At 43.4% G+C, this 22,841-nt stretch overlaps 1 long non-coding RNA gene across 1 annotated transcript; it reads right to left on the reverse strand.

Annotated features, from left to right (window-relative positions):
- Nucleotides 1-5,502: 5,502 nt before the first annotated feature.
- Nucleotides 5,503-6,377, reverse strand: LOC132473345 (uncharacterized). Its single transcript, XR_009529342.1, has 2 exons — nt 5,816-6,377; nt 5,503-5,536 (listed from the first exon to the last, which is right to left on the reverse strand). It is a non-coding gene; the product is annotated as an uncharacterized LOC132473345 (long non-coding RNA).
- Between the last annotated feature and the right edge of the window lie 16,464 nt (nt 6,378-22,841).

The raw sequence follows: 22,841 nt of genomic DNA on the forward strand, positions 1-22,841 counted from the left end.
ACGTCAGGTTGCTTTCGCTAAACTAGCAGCTCACGTGCTTCCTGCGTTTGTGTTATTAAACTGTTACTTTATGTAACTTTTAATGATATCATCTTGTTAGAAACACGTATATCTGAGAGCCAACCCAGTCGCCAAAAGCATACGTTGACAGTGTACTTTTCGTGAACACTGGATTACGTCGCATTTCAACATAAAATAGCGTGTTATACACACACACACGCACGCACAGACACACACACACAAGCACACACAAGCACACACACGCACGCACAGACACACAGACACAGACACACACACACACACACACACACACACACACACACGCACACACGCACACACGCACACGGTGCATTTTGCTGCTAAAACAACAACAAAAAAATATTCCCTCAAATATTATTAAAAAAAAAATATTTCAAAACGTTGGCCAAAATGGCCAATAATATCATTTTTTATTTGGGATGCTTCTAGGACATTTTGGGTGGATTTTGAACGGTATGTGGGGGGCACGTTTTTTTGCAGGACCTGGCAACCCTGCGCTGTTGCCCGAGATCTGGATCCACCCCGGCGTGGTGCCGTCTCCTTTTGACCTTTTGACCCCAGACTTCTGGGGGAATAGCTGAATCAATTCATTAGTCAATCAGAAGCATGTAAATATCGTCCCGGTGGCGTAAGAGGACGAACAAGGTGTCCTTCAACATCTACGCTTCCAGGAGATTGCAACGGTGCCACACATGAGCATATTCGAACATGTTGAATGGTAGTAATTAGCTGTCGAAATTGGAGGCCTTAATCAATACTGAGCAGCTATTGATTTGCTTCCCGATAAAGATTTGTCACAAATGACATGTTATTTAGCATCTACACGTTGAGCTGAGTCCAATGACACCAAGAACGACACTCTAGCTAATGGTAACATGTATTATACATGGTACACCTAGGTCTAGGACATGATCTCGGTGTAGCAAGAGGCCGAGCTTGATCTCATTGGACTCAGCTTAACGTGTAGATGCTAATTAACATGTAATTTGTCAAAAATCTCCATCGGGAAGCAAATCTATAGCTGGTCATTATTGATAAAGGCCTCCAAAATCGACAGCTAATTACTACCCCGAAACATATTCAAATATGATCATGTGTGGCACTGTTGCAATCGTCTCGAAACGTAGATGTCAAAGGACACCTTGTTTGCTCTGTTGCACTACCGGGAAGATATTTTCATACTTCTAATGGATTGATTCATATTTTAAGGTTCTCGGAGTGAGACTTTAAGTGGCTGCAGCAGAAGTGTTGAGACGAAAGATGATATCAAGAGATTTATAGAATATTCCCATTCACATTATGATTCTTCGTCGTAACATCCGACCAAACATCCTTTACATTCACAGAGCGAAGATTATGAAAGTCCAGGCTCAGCAAGTGCTCCATCTCGTTGCACCTGCACCCGGCGGCTCGCTTGCAAGATTTTGGCCTGAAGTTCTTCCCAGACCTACACCCTAGCCATCCAACATGCATATCTGAGAATAAGGCCTCTCTTTAATAATGACAAAAAGTTATGAGAGAAACACACATTAACTTTTTGTTATCTCATAAGCGGCGTGGTGCCGGCTCCTTTTGACCTTTTGACCCCCGACTTCAAAAACGTGGCCACAGGCCAGCTGTGTCTACACACCTTTAGCCACAAATGTACACCTCCATCCCACAAAAAATGGGGACTAGAAACTAACCTCTGTCTTATGTACATTTACTGTACTGTTGGAGGTCACGCCCCTTTGCTGACCTTTTCGAGATTGCTAGGGATGCTAAAATATTTACACACATTTCCCGGGGCCCCGTGTACGACATATCCGAGATTTGGAGTTCTAGCCCTTAGAGAAAAAAAGTTTTCCCAAATGGAGTGTCATTTGGACAAAGCCCCTCAGAAGTGTAGCCTGCAAGGCCTAATGGTTCAGAATGTGGTGGAAAAACAGTTTTTGAGATAGGAAGGTCCTACCGCCCTGAAATTTTAAGACCTTATTCTAGGGCCTAACTGGGACCTCCGCACCGAAACTTGGCCCGGTCGGACCCCGAGGGCAGGAAGGGGGGGCCCTTCCTGCCCGAGACTTGGCCCGGTCAGACCCCGAGGGCAGGCCCCCCCTTCCTGCCCTCCCGTTTTGAAAGTAATAATATTTGAGGGAATATTTTGTTGTTGTTGTTTTAGCAGCAAAATGCACCGTGTGCGTGTGTGTGTGTGTGTGTGTGTGTGTGTGTGTGTGTGTGTCTGTGTCTGTGTCTGTGTGTCTGTGCGTGCGTGTGTGTGCTTGTGTGTGCTTGTGTGTGTGTGTCTGTGCGTGTGTGTGCGTGTGTGTGTGTGTATAACACGCTATTTTATGTTGAAATGCGACGTAATCCAGTGTTCACGAAAAGTACACTGTCAACGTATGCTTTTGGCGACTGGGTTGGCTCTCAGATATACGTGTTTCTAACAAGATGATATCATTAAAAGTTACATAAAGTAACAGTTTAATAACACAAACGCAGGAAGCACGTGAGCTGCTAGTTTAGCGAAAGCAACCTGACGTCGTTGAAACATGCGAGCGAGCCGATCAAATCCTAATAACTATAAAACTAAAGATCAGACACAATCACTGACTGAAGATTATGCAAGTAAAAAGTATATTTCTCGCTAGAAATGTTATTAGAAACACGTTTAACGGTGAATCGGTCCTAAAATATTGCATTTCCCATTCAGATAATAAAGGGGTGCTACAGGGTTAATAAAGATCATACACATTCACTGACTGAAGATTATGTAAGGAAAATGTACATTTCTCGCTAGAAAAGTCATTAGAAACGCGTTTAATGGTGTATCTGTCCTAAAATATTGCATTTCCCATTCAGATAATAAAGATTAATAAAGATCATACACATTCACTGACTGAAGATTATGTAAGGAAAATGTACATTTCTCGCTAGAAATGTCATTAGAAACGCGTTTAATGGTGTATCTGTCCTAAAATATTGCATTTCCCATTCAGATAATAAAGATTAATATAAGCTACGCCGTGTTCCGGAGCCGCAGGGGATTCTGGGAATTGGGGTTCTCAGTTGACAAATGGGGCTTTTGTTAACTTGTTTTGTTGTTAGGATTAAGTGGGGTTAATGGTTTCGGGATGTTATGTGGTTGTGTGTTGTTCTATTAACATTGTTCGTGTGTTCATTATTGTCGACACCGTCACCGAGAGTGACGTGACCATCGTTTCGTGCAGCTGTTCCGTGTTGAAGTCTCGTTCAATAAAAAACAACTCTCGTTGTCGAGCGTTCAATAAAAAACAACTCTCGTTGTCGAGCGTGCCCCCCCCCCCTACAAACGTGTCTCCCCCCCCTCAACAAACGTGTCCTCCCCCCCCCCTCAACTAACGTGTCCCCCCCCCCCCCCTTCATGGGTCTGATTCGCCGATTTCCCATGCTGATATCCCCGAAGATTCTCGGGCATCTTCGACAATTTGGCTATAGATTGTCTCATTACACGCTAAATAATATAATTATAGCCTTGTAGTGACCGTAACATAATTCACCTACAGTATTTCGTTATGTGTTGTTCTTTCAATTGTGTTGTTGTTTACTGCATGTCATTTACGTTCTTGGTGGTTCAGGGATCGCGGTCCCTAAGGATTACGTGCGTCTCATGACGTCACAGACCATGCTGGATTTGTTTACCTTCAGCACGCTTTGTTTTCCGGTTTTCTTTTAATAAACGAGTCACACGGCTGTGTGCTCAACGTGCGAAGTTGTGTTCTTAACTTATTGCAATTTCCACAGCCTAATTATATATATAGGTTTTGGCATAAACATAACTAGGGTGCACTGTACTATCTGCGCACACCCTTTCTGAAGCCTCTCTCTCGCTCTCTCTCTCGCTCTCTCTCTCTCTCTCTCTCTCTGTCCCTCCCGCTCTCTCTTTCTCTCTCTCTCGTACCGTTTTGTGGAGCACGTTAATTGTCTTAGAACACTCCCATTCAGAATGCATTGGTTTACATTTCGTTTTGTGTAACACGCAAAAAGTCGGACTATCGTGCTCGGGAACACGCTTCAATAGATTAACGTTCGTGCGCAGGAGCACGCAATTGCGTGATACCGGGTTGGTGTGTGTGTTTGTGTGCGTGCGTGTGTGTGTGTATAACACGCTATTTTATGTTGAAATGCGACGTAATCCAGTGTTCACGAAACGTACACTGTCAACGTATGCTTTTGGCGACTGGGTTGGCTCTCAGATATACGTGTTTCTAACAAGATGATATCATTAAAAGTTACATAAAGTAACAGTTTAATAACACAAACACAGGAAGCACGTGAGCTGCTATAGCGAAAGCAGCCCACAACCTGACGTCGTTGAAACATGCGAGCGAGCCGATCAAATCCTAATAACTATAAAACTAAAGATCAGACACAATCACTGACTGAAGATTATGCAAGTAAAAAGTATATTTCTCGCTAGAAATGTTATTAGAAACACGTTTAATGGTGATTCGGTCCTAAAATATTGCATTTCCCATTCAGATAATAAAGATTAATAAAGATCATACACATTCACTGATTGAAGATTATGTAAGGAAAATGTACATTTCTCGCTAGAAATGTCATTAGAAACGCGTTTAATGGTGTATCTGTCCTAAAATATTGCATTTCCCATTCAGATAATAAAGATTAATATAAGCTACGCCGTGTTCCGGAGCCGCGGGGGATTCTGGGAATTGGGGTTGTCAGTTGACAAATGGGGCTTTTGTTAACTTGTTTTGTTGTTAGGATTAAGTGGGGTTAATGGGTTCGGGATGTTATGTGGTTGTGTGTTGTTCTATTAACATTGTTCGTGTGTTCATTGTTGTCGACACCGTCACCGAGAGTGACGTGACCATCGTTTCGTGCAGCTGTTCCGTGTTGAAGTCTCGTTCAATAAAAACCAACTCTCGTTGTCGAGCGTTCAATAAAAACCAACTCTCGTTGTCGAGGGTTCCCCCTCCCCCCCTACAAACGTGTACCCCCCCCCCCCCCCCCTCAACAAACGTGTTGCCCCCCCCCCCCTACAATCGTGTCGTCGTCCCCCCCTCAACAAACGTGTCTCCCCCCCCCCCTCCCCGGTCAACAACAGTCTACCCCCCCCCCCCCTAAACAATCGTGTCCACAATTTGCCGCGAAAGCCGTGAAACCCAAACCCCGAAACCCGCATCCACAGCGGCACGCGTGGATACTGAAGGTATAACACGCTATTTTTTACGTTGAAATGCTACGTATCCAGTAGGGCTGTCAACGAATATTCGAAATGTATCCAAAAACGCGAATTCGAACGTGAAAATTAATATTCAAATGTGAAAAAACACTCCCGCGGTACAAGCGCCTCTATCTGCTTTGTGAATGAGCCTCTGTCTGTTCGCGATGTCCCTCATAATATTCGAATGTGAAAAAACACTCCCGCGGTACAAGTGTAACAGACTAGTATTGTGAAGAGCGAATGTATTTTATCCCCTCGGGGTTTCCGTACTTGGATATAGGTATTCCAGCTCTCACGCTGTGACTGGGTGACTTCTGATATGTACTAAGTAAACGAGACTATTTTCCCGGGGAAGCAGTGCTGCTTGCGATGATCGTTCTTATAGCCTAATGTTTTTTTTTTCATTGAGAATAACCCAGCAGTTTAGCCACGGTTGCACTACATTACAAAATCTTATAGCCTACGTTCATCATTTTTGTTCCTGGCGATTTCAATTGGTTGTCTGTGCAAGACAACAGACATGGACATTTATTCTTTCTTATTCACAACTGTTCTGAGCTGGACTTACACAGGCTATGCCATTCAATAAGCATCCGAAGTAGAGCTCAGGGAGCTAGTAGTCTGACTGGTGAAAGCTGCTATAACGCAATGTTCTCGGCAAAGTCCGAGACAGCTTTTTTTTCATGAATCCGAACGGTGCGTAGTGCTGGCCCTTTCGCTGGCATGGTGGAAGACGTAGGCGACATGCATTTTTTTTCTTTATCGATTTTAATAGGCCTTCTCGATAAATGGTAAGCAAAGCAAGGAACGTTACCACTAGCATACTTTGTAACATTCAGAAGCGGGCGTCTTCTTCAGATTACTATAGTTTGCGCGCTTGCAGGTGTGGTGGTGAAATGCAAGCGATACAAAGTTGTGGCTTTTCATGATTAGGCCTCCACGTTACTGGGCTGTTTATAGGATATATATATATCCCACTAATTTGAACCATGGTTTTGTCGCATTATTGACATATTGACGGCAACTGCGTAAAATAGGCAACCAGATATTCGAATAGTTCGAATTCGTGATTTTTTTCCAAACGAACATTTGAATGTAATTTTTGAGCAATTTTGACAGCCCTAGTATCCAGTGTTCATGGAAACGTACACCGTCAACGTTTTTTCTTGGCGACTGGGTTGCGTCACCACCTCTGCTCGTCCGTTAACTGTGCTACGGCCTCATTTAGGCATATACTACTGCAGTCGGTTGCGCCAGCAGAATGTAAGGTCGTTTGTAAGTTGGAGCGTAAAGTCCGTCTTAACCTAACGTTCGCCGTAGATAGTTCTAAATTTCAGTTGCACCACCATAACTTAAGATATAACTTTATTAGTGAGGCGTAAACCAGCCCTTACTAAACTGTTGTCGCATTTAATGACGCTTGCATAGTTTCAAGCCAATCAAGTGCAGGCAGCACACAACGTAAACAGGAAATGCTGCATTCGTCTTGGACCGGCAGGCGATGTGAGTTGAGAAAATCGTCCAGCGTTATAAGTGGAAGGAGAAATGGCTAATTTCGACTTTTAAACATCGATACTAGCCCGTGTCACTGCTTGGCCATAGTTTACATGAATGTCCAACGTTAAACTTGTAACTAAAACAATTTGATGTCTTACAATAAAGAGTAGCTCACTGTCATGCATGTGTTGTGTTGTGGTTTTTGTAGACGTAATGTAATGTATTGTTTAGAATTTTCTGTGAAGCCTGACTTGTGTTGTCTAGCAACAATCCTTTAGTGAAACAACGGAATTAACAGATTTTTTAACGGTAAGTTAAAGTTAAACGGTTGGTTTTATCTACTACCATAAACCAAGAGCTCTTTGCAAGCGCTACAAAGGAAGAATACCAACACAAACGAAGTAGGCTAACTTTACCGGTAAGTTTGTTATATTAATAATATAAACAATATTAAGGTGTGTGTGTGTGTGTGTGTGTGTGTTGGTTCAACTCATGTTTAAACGTAACTTTTCATAGGGTGATGGTCAAATATAGAGTTGTCGGCTAACTGACCAAGCTATCAAATAAAGGAATTTAGCCTACCTGAATAAATAACCCCCACCCCCTTCTACACATTACCCTATGTCTATGCCACATTAAGACAGCTTGTTGTTCAGTGTTGCATTCATAATCGTTCATAATAATTCGTTTTCCATATTTCAATAAAAGCAGACATGACAAATGTGGTATGGTTTTACCTAATCATTTGAGGGCACCAGTAAATATTGTAAAATAGTAGCCTAGTTAGTTGCTGCACTTTGCCTTTTGACACTCTGCACTTTTAGGGCAGAAAACATATGCTATATAGCCTACTCTGGAGTGTATATAACGTGGTGGTGTTGTGTTTTTCAGGCCTGGCCATGTCCGATCGCAGACCCAGAAAGAAATTTTTTACCCATGATGAGGTCATCATTTTGATAACAAAATATAAAGAAAACAAATCTGCGCTGGAGTCTAAATTTAACACCTTTATAACCAACAAAATAAAACTACAAATATGGGAGGAGATAACGGAGGCCGTTAATGCCAAAGGAGTTGCGCTCCGAGAGGCTAAAGATGTCAGGAAGAAGTGGAGTGACTTAAAAATTCAAGCAACGGAAGACTTTCCCAAGTCGGTTTCAACTGGGGGTGGGCCAAAGGAAGACATAGGGCCATACTTGTTGTTGTGGCAACGACGCGGGGCGCTCCTCTTTTGAGCGACTCGTGATTGAAGGCTTTTTTAAACATTATATAGCGAATTTTTTTTCAAGTTTTGTCCAGTTAGACTGGTGCAATACGTTTGTGAAGTATGGATAGTGAGAGTTCTGCATCGTTTGATTTAAAACATCAATCCACGACGGAATATGAAGATAGTTTCTCTGCTGGGGTCACCGCGCATCAAATGGCATCGAGACGCACCTACACCAGAGCGGACCTTCTGAAGCTGCGATATGCTTGCAAAACAGTTGATTTGTCACCAGAACAGCTGGATCTCATACCAACACACCGGCTTTTAAAGAAGAGAAGGAGGAAAAGAGGATCGAGAGGAGGGATCAGGAACAGGATCAGGAGACGGGGAAGTAAACTACCACTACCTGCTTTCACTCTGGCAAATGTGCGATCGCTACGTAATAAGATGGATGAACTTGCGGCACTTGTTAAGCTTGATTCAGATTATCGGAGTACAAGTTTATTCTGTTTCACTGAAACGTGGTTAACTGAGGACATTACAGTGTGCTTGGATGGCTTTACATTCATACGCTTTGACCGGGACAAAGAAGTAACGGGGAAATCAGTCGGAGGTGGTCTTTGCATGGTTGTAAATGACAGATGGGCAACGAACTTCACAGTTCGTGAGATGCACTGCTCACGACACTACGAAATCTTGTCTGTGTCATTTCGTCCCCACTATCTTCCCCGTGAATTTCAATTAATAACAGTAATTCTTGTTTATGTCCCTGGCCCTGACAACGCGCTGGCAGCAGAGCGCATTTTAGAATGTTATGACAATGCCGTCTCCAGGGCATCTGACCAGCCCGTGTTTCTGATGGGAGATTTCAACACATGTGACGTCACCGCACTTCTCCCACAGTTAGAACAGTATGTAACAACGCCAACACGGCTGAATAGAACGCTAGATTTATGTTTTGGAAACATCCCGGGTGCATATGTATCCAAGCCCTGCCCTGCCCTTGGGTCCTCAGATCATAATGTAATACTACTACTGCCTAAGTACAGACAAAAATTGAAGACCCAAAAAGTACAGGCCCAAAACCATCATGGCATGGGAGGTAGACTCCATTCAAAGACTGAAAGGATGTTTTGAGCTGACAGATTGGGAAGAATTCTTCAGGGAATGCAATGGTGACCTTAACCTGTTGTACGATACCATATGCTCTTACGTCACATTCTGTGCTGATAGTGTTATTCCCACCAAACAAATTAAGATCTTTGCAAACAATAAGCCATGGATAACCAAAGACCTTAAGAACTGTCTCAATTTAAAAAAGTTTGCATTCATCCAGGGTGACCAGCAGAGAGTTAAAGAGCTGAAAAAGGAGCTAAAGCAGAAGACCAAGCTGGCCAAGCTCAACTACAAAAACAAAATGGAGGAGAAGTTCATCAGTGGAGATATAAGGCATGCATGGAGGAGCCTAAACACCATGATGGGCAGGAATAAGAACACTGCTGCAGTACAATGCCCAGACCCTGCTGCCTTTGCTGAAGAACTCAACACCTTCTATGCCAGATTCAACAACACTGACTCTATGGAGGAAATGGTCACTCTCCTATAACCCCCAGAATCTATCTGCATAGAAGAGAAGCGGGTTATATCCATCTTTTCCCATCTCCATTCCTCCAAAGCTCCTGGACCAGATGGGCTGAAGGGCAGAATACTGAAGGAGTGTGCAAGTCAGCTGGGCGGTGTAATGACGGAAATGTTTCAGCTCTTCCTAGATGCCAGTTTTGTTCCCAGGGCGTGGAAGGAGACCACCATCATCCCTGTTCCCAAAAAGCCCCGGGCTAAAGCTCTGAACGACTTCAGACCAGTGGCACTCACCTCTATCCTGTGCAAATGCATGGAGAGAGTTGTTGCAGGAGAGCTCACCACCACCATCGGTGAGAATCTGGATCCACTGCAGTTTGCCTACAAGCCAAAACGAGGTGTGGAGGACGCTACATTACATCTACTGGATACCATCACAAAGCACCTGGACTCCCAGAACTCCTTGGTCAGGGTCTTATTCATGGACTTCTCGTCAGCATTTAATACAGTTAACATCAACACACTCCTGCATCGCCTTCAGCAGCTGACACTTTGGATCAAGGAGTTTTTAAAGGACAGACCCCAGCATGTAAAGGTTGCATGTAAGGGTTTAAATGTGGTCGATAGGGTTTAAATGTGGTCGAGAGGGGTTTACATGTTTAAATGTGGTTGATAGGGTTTACATGTTTAAATGTGGTCGATAGTGTTTAAATATGGTCGCTAGTGTTTACATGTGGTCGATAGTGTTTAAATGTGGTCGATAGTGTGTAAATGTGGACGAGAGTGTTTAAATGTGGTCGATAGTGTTTAAATGTGGTCGATAGTGTTTAAATGTGGTCGATAGGGTTTACATGTTTAAATGTGGTCGATAGTGTTTAATTGTGGTCGATAGTGTTTAATTGTGGTCGATAGGGTTTACATGTTTAAATGTGGTCGATAGTGTTTATATATGGTCGATAGGGTTTACATGTGGTCGATAGGGTTTACATGTGGTCCATAGTGTTTAAATGTAGTCCATAGTGTTTAAATGTGGGCGATAGTGTTTAAATGGGCGATAGTGTTTAAATATGGTCGATAGGGTTTACGTGTGGTCCATAGTGTTTAAATGTGGGTGATAGTGTTTAAATGTGGGCGATAGTGTTTACATGTGGTCGATAGGGTTTACATGTGGTCCATAGTGTTTAAATATGGTCGATAGTGTTTAAATGTGGTCGATAGTGTTTACATGTGGTCGATATTGTTTAAATGTGATCGACAGTGTTTAAATATGGTCGATAGTGTTTAAATATGTTCTTTTCCCTCACTCTCCACCTCATCCCTAACTCTCCACCTCAAGCTGGTGTGTAGTGAGCGTTCTGGCACCGATTGGCTGCCGTGCATCACCCAAGTGGGTGCTACATATTGGTGGTGGTTAGTGAGGTCCCCACTTCACTTTAGGCGTCTTTGAGTGTTATTAATTATTATTATTCTTCATGTTTAACCTCTGTTTTCCTTTTATTCCTAGTCTGTTTTACATAGTTTTGAATGATGACTATATGCTCTGTAAGGTGACCTTGGGTGTCTTGAAAGGCGCCTCTAAATTAAATGTATTATTATTATTATTATTATTATGTAAAGGTCCAGGGTGTAACATCGTCCAACATCATCCTTAACACTGGAGTCCCACAGGGTTGTGTCTTGTCTCCCATCTTGTTCTCAATATACACCAATGAGATCACATGCAACATCAGTGGATTCAAGCTATTTAAATATGCAGATGATCTGGCCTTGGTGGCCAAACTGACAGATCAAAGCACCCTGTCCAAGTACACCCAATATATCACTGAAATGGCCCTGTGGTTCAAAGAAAGCTCACTGCAGTTGAACATCAGCAAAATCAAAGAACTGTGTTGCCATAGGAGGAGGGCATCTAACACCCCACATCCACTTTCCTCACCTTTGACCCTGGAAGGACAAGTGGTTGAACAGGTGGTGAAGTTCAAATACCTTGGCACAGAGATCTACCAACGTCTGTCCTTTAGCCAGCATGCAGATGGGGTTTACAAGAAGGGACAACAACGTATGTATCTCCTGAGGAAACTAGACACCTTCAATGTCAGTAAAGACATTTTGTCAACTGCCTACCAATCTCTGGTGGAATCCATCATCACTTGCAACATTACATCCTGGTACGGCTTCCTCACAAACGCAAGCAAAAGCAGACTTAATAGATTAACTAAGCAAGCAAGCAAGCTAATAGGAATACACCAGAAAGCGCTGGAGGATCTGTATATCCAGGCAGTGGGAAGGAAGACCAACTCCATCCTCTTAGATCCCTCCCACCCACTCCATCCTTGTTTTGATCTACTTCCTTCTGGCAGAAGATTCAGAATGCCTTTGGCCAGGAAAGCTATCTACAAAAAATCATTCATCCCCATAGCTATACACACACAGAACACTCATTCCTCAAAGAACTCACACAAATAACACACACACACACACACACACACACACACACACACACACACACACACACACACACACACACACACACACACACACACACACACACACACACACACACACACACACCTCCAAGCCTTCAGTCAAAAGACAATTTTCTAGTATGGCAACATACTAGACAATAAAGCTTTTTGAATCTTGAATCTTTGAATCTTTGAATCTTGAATCTTACTCTTCACTGGTCCTGGACATCCTAGGGAAAGATTCTCCCTGTCTCATTGGTGTTGAAGGAGGTGGAGTGGAGAGTGGCGTGTCAGTGAAGGAAACACCAACCCCACCTCTGGAAGACTGCCCCCCTTCACCTGGACCATCTCACCAGCCAGTACAATCACCAACACCTGAGCCTGCCATAACAGGCTCAGGCTCAGGTTCTGAGCCTCAACTGCTGCCACCTCCATCTAAGTGCCTAAAGCGACCCAGAGAGGGGAAAAGAAGACCTTGACATTCTGAGACATGAACTCATAAGCGTCGAAATTGAAAAGGTCAAGGAAGAGATTTTAAAGATAAGAGCTGAAAAGGAAAAAATAGATCTAGAAAAATACAAGTTAAATTTGGAAATTCTAAAACTACAAGAAGAGTTGAAAGCACATGGCTACACAACTCTTGAGCTGTAATCTTTCTTTTTCTCTTTGTTATATCACTAATTGTTATCTATCTAAAACTTAAATAGGCCTACTGTTATCCAAATAAATATTTTTTTTGTGGGACAAAAAACGTTTTATTGCGTCTAGCTAAAATGTGTTCTTGCGAGGTACGCTCGAACAGTAGCTGCTTCAGCATGCAGGTTGTTTTCCATGCCTTGGGGAACATCCAGGTCACCATCATCATCAGCAGCAGCATTTTCCATCAGTGGTACATTCCATGCCATGGCCATGTTATGCAGCACCACACAGGCACCAGCTACAACTGCAGCTCTATCTGGTTCCATTATTATGCCTGTCAATAACCCAAAAAACAATATACATGCATGTCATTTAGAAACTAGTTTGTAAGTAACTACTTTGCACTACAGACATTTTCTAACTTCGTAATTGTTTATCAGTAGGTGGCGCTGGTGCGCTAGACCAAAGGTAGTAGTAGCTGTATGTAACATTAACTCTAAGGCTGGTTTAAGCTTGGCATCTTTTTTTTTTTTTTTTTTACTTAAAGCAGGTGACTGTCTAGTCTAGGAAATTAAAGGAATGGTTTAGCCTCTGCTAATGCCAAATTGTGACCATGAGAGGCATTACCTGTATGCAGACACGCCCAGCTCTTTTTAAGAACTCCAATACACCTCTCCACCGCATTCCTGGTTTTTATGTGCGCTGAGTTGTAGCGCTCTTCGTGGTAATTGGCTGGGTTGAGGTATGGAGTCATCAGCCACGGCCTGAGAGGATAGCCCGAGTCCCCCAGGAGTCTCCCTGGATAAGTGCCTGCCTCGAATTCCCCCCAAAGCCTGGATTGCCTTAGAATATAACTGTCGTGTCTAGACCCAGGCCACTTGATCACGCAGTTTGTTATTTTGAGGTCAGCGTCACACACTATCTGGGCATTGATCGAGTGGTAGCCTTTTCTGTTGACAAATACATTTTCATGCTCCGTGGGGGTTTTGATCCTGATGTGAGTCCCATCCACACAGCCCAGCACGTCAGGGAAGCCAGCGATGTTAAAAAACTTCTGACGTGCGATGATTTGTTGGTCAGGTTGGGATGGGAAACCGACGAAGGTGTTAATGCGTCTGCATAATGACAGTGCCACGGAGCGGACTGTCCTACAAACGGTGGACTTGTGTACCTGTATTGAGTCCCCCACAAGACTTTGAAATGAACCGGTGGCAAAGTATCTGAGTGCTAGACACACTTGTAAAGATGGAGAAAGGGCCCCGTTCCTGTCCGTGTCATGTCTTAAGTCATTAGCGAGTATGTCCGTTATTCGCATTATTTCTGTGCGTCGAAAACGCATGTACAAATCAACGTCGTCGTAGATGTCCAATGGATTTAACCGATCACGAAGAACGCGTTGTCTCCGTAAACAATATCCTTCCTCATTTTCTTCGTTTTGAAGTAACCTTTCTAACCGATCAAAATGAAAAGCCATGCCAACGGTAGCGGGCGGTTTAACGGCGGACTTTACACCTACTAAGTAGGAGGTGTAAGTTTTAGGATATAACTTAAGCCTACGTTGGACGTATGTGGTGTGGTGCAACATTGTAACAATTAGTAGCTCCTAAACTCCTCCGTAAGGCCAATTTACGGTGGAACTAAGCTAAGTGGGACCTTACGTTCTGCTGGTGCAACTGGACCCTGAACAATATAAACAAATGATATAAAACAAAATCCCAGCCTCTTTCATTTTCAAATAGTATGTAAATATTCTGAATGAATAAAAATTGAAAAGATATGCGTGTCCTGTCATGTGTATAAGCTATACACACACGACTTTATATATCTATATATATTTATAGAAGGGTGGCTGGCGTCTCCCTTAGGGATAGGGTGAGAAGCTCAGCCATCCGTGAGGAACTCGGATTAGAGCCGCTGCTCCTTTACTTAGAAAGGAGTCAGCTGAGGTGGTTCGGGCATCTGGTAAGGATGCCCACTGGGCGCCTTCCTTGGGAGGTGTTTCAGGCACGTCCAGTGGGGAGGAGACCTCGGGGAAGACCCAGGACTAGGTGGAGAGATTATATCTCAACACTGGCCTGGGAACGCCTCGGGATCCCCCCGTCAGAGCTGGTCAATGTGGCCCGGGAAAGGGAAGTCTGGGGCCCCCTGCTTGAGCTGCTCCCCCCGCGACCCGACCCCGGATAAGCGGATGACGATGAGGATGAGGATATATTTATAGATTATCTTATATTATTATTATTATTATTATTATTATTATTATTATTATTATTATTATTATTATTATATTATATATTATATAAATATATATATAAGTTAAGAGTAACTTAAGCTACAGTTGTGCTGCGTCTTCTCCATATTGTCCGCCATCGTACTGCTGCGAGTGCGAAATGCATCCTGGGATTTATAGCGGTTGCAAGCACACACGAGCCACCTCCGATGCATGCTCGGTGAAACCATAGACATCATATAGGTAGACGCCCCCTTCGGCCTTGGACGGCATAAATCGTCGGCGCCATCTCGGTACGGGAGTTATTTCGTCTTCGGAGTGAAGATGCCTACTTCATGCGCCGCTTGGGGGTGCACCACCGTCAGGACGATTCAAACAAGATCGCAAGGAATTACCTTTCACAAGTAAGACTAAACAATTGTTAGGGGTCCAAGCCAACAGGTTGGATCCCTATTGTTTTTGTAAAGATTTTTCTTATTATTATTATTATTCTTACCCCCCTAAAAGTGGGCCCACACCCCAAACCGTAAATGGTGCAGACACGCCAATTGCATGACTAGATCCAGATCCGTGGGGACTACGCAGACGACAAAATCCAGACATGCCGGCCACTAGGTGGCGCTATACCAAGGAATACGCGTTTGGGGCTATAACTCCCACACCGAACCTCCCACATTCAAAACCTTATACACACAGATGCACTGGAGTCTGCTGCATCTTTTGGCCTAGGCCACGCCCATTTGCGTCTATTCATATTTTTCGCTAAATCGCGAAAACCGCTAAACTGTTTTTTCGCTACTCCTCCCACATTTCTTGACCAATCGACACCAAACTTTGCACACGACATCTTCAGTCTCACACGCAAAGAAACCCTCTGACATTTCTTTGATCCGACCTTCGACGACGAAACGGTAGCGTTTTGAATATTTGTTTATTAGCTACATTTTACGTCGAAACGCAGAAAATTACAAAAATACCAAAATTAGACATCGGATCAAGTCCAAATTTTTGACACATGTCGATGCTACCCCTACTGGCGTTCAATACAATAATCGGAATATTTCGCCATAAGGGGGCGCAATAAACGAGGAAATTGTATATCTTCTAATTGGCCAGAGGAATGTTCTTCAAACTCGAGGGAAACCATCAAGGGGCGATTCCGAGTCTATGTAGAAAATATGGCCAAGAATTATTAATGTGGGCGGGAGTTATTTGGAAAAGGAAAATTGACTTCGGAAATTTCGCCACAAGGCGGCGCCAAAAAACTAAGACTTTGTACGTCTCTTAATTTGCCAATGGAATGTTCTGAAAACGCGTTTTGGGCTATAACTCCCACACCGAACCTCCCACAGTCAAAACCTTTATATCCACAGATTCACTGGAGTCAGCTGCAACTTTTGGCACACGCCGTGCCCATTTGTTTTGAACACATGCTTCGCGTTGTGCCGGCGAAATGCACATTTCTTGTCGCGTTGTGCCGGCAAAATGCACACTTCTTGGACCCCTGCATAACTGCTTGCAGTTCTAGTTTCTATTTGTAATTGTAAAATTCAGTCATGTCACGTAGATCATGTGTTATGTTGAGAGCTAAGAGCTGTTGAGACAGCTAAGTTGCCACCAGAATCAGACTATAGCTAGTCTAACGTGAAATGGACATGGTGAGCAAAGCCTTATTCTATCGTTCGTCAACAGGAGATAATATTGTCAAGAAATATAGGATATACAGTATATATATATATATATAATCTACCACTACTTGCTTGTGAGTAATTACAATGTATGTATAATGTAATTATATAGCATTTATGGTCACGACGGAAAGCTGCGTTTCGGCTGAGCGACTGGCCTTAATTTCTCTCTGTGATGTAGGTATTTAAAAAAGAGACTAGAATAAAACAAAAAAAGGCTCAAAACATGCCACTGTATATGTAATGGTTCTACAATATATGAAGGTGTCACGTAATGAATGAAACTACGGAAAACAATTCACGATACTCTACATGCACCTGTGAGATGCACCTGCAGTCAGTCGCCGGCCGAAATTGACGTTTAAAACGTTATTTCTATTTAAATGTTTTTTTGTTTTTTAAAGATACATCTGTATTATGAATCTGACTGACTGGCTAGCTAACCTTTCTCGCAATTTTAAGGTTTCCCAAAGAGAAGCAGTTGAGGAGACAGTGGTAAGTGGCTGCACCCCATTGCAAAACTGAGCACGCTGCAATTACAGACTGGCAACAGTCTGCTCAGCAAGACAATACTTTTTAAAGGGTTCTAGCCTAGATTCAATTATTATATTATATAATATATTGTGTGAAATTATATATTGTGTCAATTGCACTGCATAGATGTGAAAATGTTATGAGAATGATTGTATATTATGTCAAATTGTACAAATGTACAAATATATATATATATCGATTTTCTGGTGTTGCTCGTGTTTGCAGAATTTGTGTTAATGTATTTTTGTTTACATTTTTTCCTTTTCCCTCGCTTTACTTTCTCATTCTCACTATTTTCTCTCTCTTTCTTTCTATATATATCTGTCTCTGCTCCCTTTCTCTGTTTCTCGTTAATCTCTCTCTCTGTTTCCCTCCCTCTTCCTCCCCCCCTGACTCCCCTTTAAAGGTGACGTGTTTGCTTTGGTATGCACTCTGACACTGATGGTAGCCAGCCCAGACCAACACATTCTCACTCCGAGCGCGTCGATTTCTGACGAACGGTCAGTGACTTTGGCTTCAGTTTCTGACGCAAAAGGGTACCCTTGCGCTTCTTTTTTCGACGCATGGGGTTTTCAACTCCTTACAATGTAACAACTTCACGGGGGAGCCGATGGCTGCACACAGAGACGCTATGAGCATTCATCCCATTGACTAATGGTACGAACACACCAAACGCGTACCCCGTGTATAGACGCGTATAAAATCGGCAATTATTTTTTTTAGGGAACCATTGGTTTACGCGCGTATGAGCTGCGTACATGCGTTACATGCGCTCAAGCAACATTTTACCCACGTTAGCGGTGTATGAGCTGCGTATATATATGCACGTACATATACGCGCGTACGCGAGGAGTTCAAAAAATTTAACTTTTTACGCTCATACGCATGACGATTAGCCGCGTTGCCCAATCAGCGTTGAGCTTGACCCGACGTCACTGGCAGAGAGTAGTGACGCTTGCACAGAAGCATACGGCCGACATCTTTCTTTATTCTGGGTGGAAATAGTAACATAGTTACGCCACTAAATGCGTTTATGTAAACATTTTTAGCGAGAAATGTGCATTTTACTTTCATAATGTTCGCTCGGTGAATGTGAAGGATGTTTGGTTTGATAGTTATGACGAAGAGGGAACGCTCCATTCACTTGCATGGACAGAGTCTCTGGTTGCTAAGCAACCTCAACGTCTTGGCGGACTATATCTCTGCTGATCAACACTACGAATGCTGGAAACACACCAGACACACCATGTGAAGTTATTTAACCCGATTATTGTTATTTATATCTGAGATTATTTAATCTAACCCGATCCAAGCTCTATCATGCACCCAAACACGGCGGCGTTTGGGTTTCCTTCCTCGGACTCCTAAATCCAGCGCAGCCACAGGCGCGTAGCTGCGTACGTAGGACCATTTTTGACACAAAATGGTCAAGCAACATTTTAGCTGCGTTACGCGCGTAAATCTTACGCGGGTACGCGTTTGGTGTGTTCATACCTTAACGGAGGACCTTGCGCTTCTTTTTTCGACGCAGGGGGTTTTCCACTCATTACAATGTAATCCCTCCAAGGCAATATATGAAGCTATGAGCATTCATCCCATTGGCTAACGGAAGAGCCGATGGCTGCACATAGAGACGCTGGCCCTCATTTATCAAACAAACGTAGAAATGAGCGCAAATCTGAACGCATGATTCATCGTACGATAGGACGCACGTGAGATTCACGAAACTTTCGTATCACACCAATCCCAGCGTACGAAGGATCTGGTGTTGATAAATACGGCGGCTGAGATCGATCGTAATTAACGTAACACGCCCATATAAAAGCACGTCTTCAGAAGGCTCGCCCCTAACTTTTACGACATGGAGAAATGTCCAACGGCAAAAAAAATGAGTAATTTTTCAGAGACCGAAATGGAGACGCTAGTGGATGCGAACCGTCTGGTTTTATTTGGTAGCCTAAAAGCTGGCATTAAAGGCATAAGCGGATGACAGCTGTATGGAAAGAAATAACTGTTGCAGTGAATAGTGTTTCCAATGTTCATCGGGCTACGGAAGAGGTTTGTTAATTAAATTAATTAAATAATAAATTAAATGTACAATTTCTGTTATCCAGCTTAAAACATTTCACATATATGCTATTGTTTGCATTGCGTTAAAGTAATTTTTTTTCCGAATAAGGTGAAGAAAAAATGGTCCGACATGAAGCTCGGCACCAAAAAACGTGTTGCGGCTGTGAAGCGGGCCAAGCAATTAACGGGAGGAGGCCGGGTGGACCCAAGCCTTGAACTGACGGCATTTGAGGAGCGAGTGGCTGGTCTCATCGGGTCTCCGTCCATTTCGGGCATAAGTGGCGGAGGAGACACCGATGCACTCCAGACCCGTCATGGAAGTGGTAAAAAGGCCTTTGCAATTATTTAAAAAATATATATATCTACAGCTTCCGTGTTACAAAGTAATGGCACAAATAATCTCACGATTGCTTTTTATTTTTAAAGATGAAATGCAAGCAGGTTCATCCAAAATGGGAACAGAGCCAAGCCCAGTTGAAGAAACGGAAGGGCCGCCGCCGCCGAAGCAGCCGGAACGCGTGTCTGGCCGAATTGCTGGTCTGCCTTCATCTGTCTTGACTGCAGAGGTCCTGGACAAACAAACCGAGATATGCAAGTCAATGGTGGACATCAATAACTCTCTGTTAGCGATTAATGAAACGTTGAAACTAGAGCTGTCAGTTAAACGCGTTATTAACGGCGTTAACGCAAACCAATTTTAACGGCGTTAAAAAAATTATCGCGCGATTAACACATTTTTTTTTTTTCTTTGCCTCAAAACAAAGAAGCAGTAGCCTGACTGCTATGTTCAAATTACATTTGTTCAAAGCAGGCGTTTAATTGCACTATTGGCTCTTTTTTTGTATCGTCCTGTTTTGATCAGTATATGCCAATGTTGTTATCAATAAAAAATCATTTGCACAAGACAAGCCGATGCACTTCACCATGTTGATAAGAGAATTAAAATGAGAAGAATTATGGGACAAAAAAATCAAGGGATATTTAGCATAGAAAAAGAATTTGCGATTAATCACGATTAAATATTTTAATCGCTTGACAGCTCTAAACTAATCAATGAAAACTTGAAGAATAAATAAATTGGTTTGCTGTACTTTGATCTCTGTCTTGTTTTTTTTTAAGATATTAGAAGAGCCGAATTAAATCCTCCTTTCGTCGTAGAGCTCGAGCATGTGGCGCCTGTGGCCAGGGATCTCTGGGCATCGGGTCATCTGGCTGCAGGTCGGCAAATGGCACCCCATTTGCCAGCGCAATATTATGCAGAACCCCACATGCTAAAATAATATTGCATCTCTTTTCTGGGCTGTAGAGCAACGTTCCCCCCGCTGACCCGATGGACATCCACCTGCCCTTGAGTAGGCCTATACATCGCTCCACCGTTGCCCGTGTGCGCGTGTGAGCGCTGTTGAAGTTGCGCTCCTGATCCGTGTTCGGATGAGCCAGAGGAGTTATTAGGTACTCGTTCAGGGCATAGCCTTTGTCACCTAGATGAATCACATCAAACTTTTAGTGCGATGTCTTAAACGTTTTAAGAGAAAAAAAAGTGCGACTGCAGCGTAACTCACCGAGGAGATGACTCTGACCATGAAGTGCGCCCTGATGTAGACGATGGCCAACGTTGCTATTTTGGAAAATAAAAGAATCGTGCGTGCCCCCAGGCCATCGGGCTACCATGTTCAGGATTGACATTCTGGCATCGCAAATAATCGGAACATTAACTGAATGGTAGCTTTTGCGGTTGATGTACGCGTAATCATTAATAGATGGTGGCTTCATACGCACATGGGTACAATCAACCGCACCAATCACATTTGGAAACCTAGCAATAGCATAAAAATCCCGTTTGATTCCAGTTTGCTGATCGTTAGTGTATGGGAATTTAATATAACGTTCAGAGAGGGGCAGTATAGCTGCCAAAACTGCTGGCATGGTTTGGCTAATACTTGGCTGGGAAATACCAGACCTGTCCCCGATCTCCCGCTGAAAGGTCCCGGTGGCCAAAAACCCCAAGATAGAGCACACCTGCACTGGCACAGGTATTGCGTTTGATCGCCTAGTTTCTCGCCTTAACTGTGGCTCCAAAGCATTGCATAGCTCCATCAGGAGATGCCTTGGGAGACGAAAACGACTCAAGAGCCATTCATCGCTCTCCATAAAAAAATCGGCGGGGTCTCGAAAAACTCTCTCTCGTCTTAGACGTGCGTTGAGGTCCTCTAACAGAGCCTGATCTGCCATCGCTGCGACTCAACCACCTATTTGCCAAAGCACCTGTTTATATAGACAGCTGAATAAACATTTCACCAGTCACATTCTAATTATTTTCATAGCAATACTGTTTTTAATTAGGGCTGACTTGATTGTAATTGTTTGAACGGCTGGGCTAATTCCAATTTATTTAGTAATTAATACAGATGTGCAACATGGGCTACTTGTGCTGCACTATTCATCAGTGAAATACCCGTGTGTTGCGCCAAAAAAACTTGCGTACACGAGCTCAGACCTGACGTGAGATTTCATCGCAGCCTGCGCTCACGTTCAAATTGATAAATGCCAAGCTCAACGTTGAAATGAGCGTACGTCCATTTTACGCACGTTTTCTGCCGTACGCTCGTTTGATAAATGAGGGCCGCTATGAGCATTCATCCCATTGGCTAACGCAGGACCATGTGCTTCTTTTTTCGACGCAGGGGGTTTTCCACTCATTGCAATGTAATCCCTCCACGGCAATGTATGAAGCTATGAGCATTCATTCATCCCATTGGCTAACGGAAGACCCGATGGCTGCACATTAACGGCGATTTCACAGTGAAATCTGTGACATTCCTCAACACAACTACACCAACGTGTCCTTGTTAATTACAAAACATGTATGGGTTAAGTTTATAGGCATCAGTTGTCCTGTTTTGTGCTTTGATTGAGAGAAACAATCGTTTTTTTGATCAGTGCTGGGTAGCTGAGGTCGTTGCTATAGAGACCAAGACAGACAGAGCAACCCTTTCTCATCAAAATTACGTTCCCAGAGAACTATTCGGCATTCTCAATTACGTTTGTCTAAAAAACGTGTTTTGTCCGTGATTACGTTTTATTGAACATATTGTAGTGCCGGAGGAAAAGGAGGACGTAGGCAACTTAATTATAACTGTTTAATCCAATAAAACAGATCAGAACAATCAGTCAAATTGCGGCTGTGTCCCAATTCCTAGGACGCATCCTTCGAAGGCTGCATTCGAAGGATGCGTCAACGCCGATTGCGTCACAGCGACGCGCCAAGTGCTGTCCCAATTCCAAGGCCGTTTCTCAATTCGCGTACTTGTGCGTGCTCGTGTGCTTGTGGACTCGTGAAACGTCATCAGTCGTTGCCCGAGCACTGTTCTATGGCAAGCCATCCCCGCCAGAAAACGGCATCATTTAGACGCGTATCACCTTCATTACGCCGTAAAAAACGCCGTAAAATGTAGAAAAACGCCGTAATGTACGCCGTCATGCGCAAAAAAGCGCTGCTTTTTACGCCGCAATTAAGCCTTTCAAGAGCGCGCGTAAAAAGCGCAGTTTTGAACATCAAACCGCGCGTAAAATACAGCGCTTTTGTGCACATCACAACGCCGTAAAATATGGCGTCTCTCTAGTATGCTAATAATCTCTGCCCTTCTTTTCTCTCAGCCAATGCATTTGAAGTGTTTGCGCCCAATCGCTG

The sequence above is a fragment of the Gadus macrocephalus genome, chromosome 15 (genome assembly GCF_031168955.1).
Source record: "Gadus macrocephalus chromosome 15, ASM3116895v1".
In the NCBI taxonomy this organism is placed as follows: Eukaryota; Metazoa; Chordata; class Actinopteri; order Gadiformes; family Gadidae; genus Gadus; species Gadus macrocephalus.